Source organism: Tupaia chinensis, unplaced genomic scaffold (genome assembly GCF_000334495.1).
Source record: "Tupaia chinensis unplaced genomic scaffold, TupChi_1.0 Scaffold000235_1, whole genome shotgun sequence".
NCBI classification, from domain to species: domain Eukaryota; kingdom Metazoa; phylum Chordata; class Mammalia; order Scandentia; family Tupaiidae; genus Tupaia; species Tupaia belangeri.
Genome location: NW_006159713.1, coordinates 6,069,363 through 6,073,683, shown reverse-complemented (window position 1 = coordinate 6,073,683; position 4,321 = coordinate 6,069,363).

The window sequence follows — 4,321 nt, the reverse complement described above, 5'->3', positions numbered from 1 at the left end:
TGGAGGCAATTTTGGAGGTGTTGGAAGCTACAATGATCTTAGCAATCACAACAATCAGTCTTCAAATTTTGGACTCATGAAGGGTGGCAACTTTGGAGGCAGAAGCTCCAGCCCTTATGGTGGTGGAGGCCAATACTTGGTCAAATCACAAAATCAAGGTGGCTATGGTGGTTCCAACAGCAGCAGTAGCTATGGCAGTGGCAGAAGGTTTTAATTAACTGCCAGGAAACAAATCTTAGCAGGAAAGGAGAGCCAGAGAAGTGACAGAGAAGCTACAGGTTACAACAGATTTGTGAACTTTGCCAAGCACAGTGGCAGGGCCTAGCTGCTTAAGACTTATTTTCGACAATACTCATGTATATGGGCAAAAAAAAACAAGGACTGTATTTGTGACTAACTGTATACAAGTTATTTCAGTTTCTGTTCTGTAGAAAGTATAAAGCATTCCAACAAAGAGCTTTAATGTAGATTTTTTTGGCACCCATGCTGTTGATTGCTAAATGTAATAGTCTAATCATGATGTTGAATAAATGTGTCTTTTAAAACATAAATAAATAAAATTATAAGAAATAAATTATTATTTGCCTACTATGGAAATCTTTAATGTGAAAATGTATTCTAGAAAAGAAAGGTTTTATTTTAAATATACTATTGTAAGGACCGGCAGGTGGCATGGTGGTTAAGGTGCTGGACTCCCACATGGCTGACGATTGTTTGAGTCCTGGGCCTGGCATCTTGATTTCTCACTTTCCCTCTCTCCCTCTTTCTGACTCTCTCTGGTCTAATTAAAAAATATTAATAATGAATAAAATTAAATAAGCAATTCTTTTTTAAAAAATTAATTAAATATTGTATAATAAAGATGCATGCTACTCTTTTTTAAAAAGACATCTTATTGCTAAAAAGCTGTAAAGATAAAGAACTGGGACCACCATACTGTAAACAATGAGCTTTGAGGGACCAGCAGTTAGCGTAATGGCTATGTCGCTGGACTTCCATGTAGTCCACCGCAGTTCGCGTCCCGGACCCAGTGGCTTAAAACTCATGCTGGGCGCGTGTGCGTGCGTGCCCAAGATCCCGAGAGGAAAACAGAGGAGAAGAGATTGCAGTGTGGCCATACCCCCTGGGGGGTGATTTCTCACTTTCTGTCTCTATGTCTCGCTCTGTCTGTCTGGCGAGCGCACGCGCCCTACAGCAAAAAAAAAAAAAAAAAAAAAGACCCAAGCAAGCATTTAAAAAAAACAATGAGCTTTGACAAACTCAGGATAAATTAGAGCACCCAGGGTCACATGGGCCAAATGATTTAAGGTACTAAGTACCTATTTCCTTACATTTCTGTTTATTCTGTAAGTGGAAACTAACATGATTCACAATTAAGGTGCATTCACAAAAAAAAAAAAAATCACACATTATATGATTCCATGTATATGAAAGGTCCAGAATAGGCAAATCTATACAGACAGAAAGCCAAATTAGTGTTGCTTAGAATTCAGGGCAGAGGACAGGATACAGGATTGTTTTGGGAGGAGGATGATGAAATGTTCAAAAATTAATTGTGGTGTTAATTGTACAGCTCTGTGAATAAACTAAAAACTTTTGTACACTTTAGCTGGGAGAATTGTACAATATGTGATGTAGCTTGATAAAGTTATTCCAGGGCCAGCCTCTGTGGCACAATGGTTAAGTTCTATGCTTAGGGAGATGAATCTCACATGGCCAACTGTAGTTCAAATTCCAGTCCCAGTGGTTTGAAAACCATGTCAGGTGCATGTGCATGCATGCCCAAAATCGTGACAGGATGAAGAAATAGAGGAAAAAAGATTGCAGTATGACCATGCCCAGTGGCAAAGATGTTTTTGTATCTCTCTCTCTTTCTGAGAAGCTCACATGCCCTCTGGCAATAAGAAATTTAAATAAAGTTATTCCAAAAAATTAAACTGAAGTGCAAACTATCTTTTCGTACAAACTATGTCATTTGGAGGCTCTCTGGCAATCATCCTGTAATCTAACTTGTATGCTCAGAAAGTCTTTGTAAAACTTGGTAACAGCAAATAGCATAATGGCTACATTGCTGGACTCCCACATAGTCGATCACAGTTTGAGTCCCAGACCTGGAGGCTTAATGCACACCAGGCACATGTACATGTATACCCATGATCCTGAGAGGAGAATGGAGGAGAAGGGATTATGGCAGGTCATCCTCCCAGGGGCTTGATTTCTTGCTTTCTGTCTCTGTCTCTCTCTTTCTTTCCAGTGAGTGCATGCACCCTATAGCAAAAACTTCTCTTAAAAAAAAAAATATATGGAACACTTTCCCAAGGCAAAAACAAGTATAATAAATATCCTCTGCTTCCTAATTGTGCCCTCTGCTTGTTTAGCCCAAAGGAGTATGCACAGAAATGCAGGTCAGGAATCTAATAACTTTTGATAACTACCAATTGGAATTTACATTATTGAATTAGCCTCTGGAATCAGATCACTTGGGTTAAGACTCCAGTCCTGCCGTCTGCCAAAGGTCACAAACAAGAAGTTTACCTTCTCTTGCCATGTTCTTATATCTATGTGATAGGGACAATAAAAGCAACTACTCCATATGTTTGTACAAAACTTAAAGGTGGTAAAGGCGTGTAAAGTCAATAAATAGTGAAAAAACACATGATAATAGTAATAGTAATGATTAACTTAATCTTCAAATGATTTGTTCAGAGTAACATACACATAAAAGTGAAAGCCAGGTTTCCTAGAATTGACTTCTGACTTCGAATGTTTTTCCATTATTAGACAAGACCATATAGTCAAGAACAAGGGTAAAATCCTGAGATCCCAAGAGGTCTTTGGCAATAGTCTCTTCCAAAAAATAAATAAATAAATAAAGAAGGGAACTCTTCCTAACTGATTCAATGAGACCAATATTATTGCACAGATATCAAAACCAAATAAAGACATTACAGGGAAAAAGAAAACTAAAAACCAATCCCCTCTCAGAACATAGGCAAAAAAAAAAGTCAACAAAATACTAGCAAAGTGAATCCAACAGCATACAAAAATGATTATACACTATGACCAAATGAGATTTATCCCAAGAGTATGGTTCAACATATACAAACCAGTCAAGATAATATGCCATATCAATAGAATAAAAAAAAAAAAAAGACCAAGTGGTGCAGAAAAAGCATTTGATAAAATCCAACACCTTTTCAGGATAAAAATATTCGATGAACTAAGAATAGAAGGGGCACATATGAAATACTAACAGTTAATATCATACTAACTTATAAGAGACTAAAAACTCCCTCCACCCAGCTTTAGGAACAAGATAAGAATGTTCACTTTCACCACTTCTATTCAATGTTATACTGAAGTACAACATTATACCAGGGCAATTTTGCGAGAAAAAGAAATAAAGGCATCTAGATAAAAAATAAGACACAAGACTATTTCTATTTGTAGATAATATATTATATATAGAAAACCCCAAACAAATAATTAAAAAGTTGTAAGAACTGATAAAAAAAGTACAGTAAGCTACAGGATACAAGATCAATATACAAAAAGTAGTTTTGTTTTTATACACTAGCGATGAATCTTCCAAAAATGAAAATAAGAAGACAATTCTACTGGTAATGGTATCAAAAATAATAAAATACTTTGGAGTAACTTGAACCAAATAAGCCCAAGACTTACACATTGAAAACTATAAAATATTATTGAAATCAAAAGTCCGAATAAATGGAAAGAAATCCTATTTTCATGGATTTTTGAAGACTTAATATTGTTCATATAGCAATGCTTCCCACTCTTCTTGAGCAGTATTGCTTTGGCAACACAGGGTCTTTTTTGATTCCAGACAAATTTTATGATTTTTTTTTTTAATTCTAAAAGAAATAAAAAATAAAGAAGCCAAACAGGAGCCAGCAGGTGGCGTGAAGTTTAAAAGGGTGCTGGACTCCCACATGGCCAACCGCAGTTCAAGTCCTGGACCTGGCAGCTTGCTTTTTCACTTTCTCTCTCTCTCTCTCTCTCTCACTCTGTCCTTCTCTGGTCAAATTAAAATAAATAAGTTAAACAAAGTTAATAAAAATAATTCTAAAAAAAAAGACGTAAAAATAAAAGAAAGAAAGAAAGAAAGAAGCCAGACATACAAGACTATATACTGTGTGATAAGCTGGGGGAAAACGGAAATGGGTATAACTGCTGATGGGTGGAGGGTTTCTATTTGGGTTGATGAAAATGTCCTGAAATTAGATGGTGATGGTAATTGCACAGTATTGTGAGTATGTTAAAAAAAAAAAAAAAAAAAAAAAAAAAAAAAAAAAAAAAA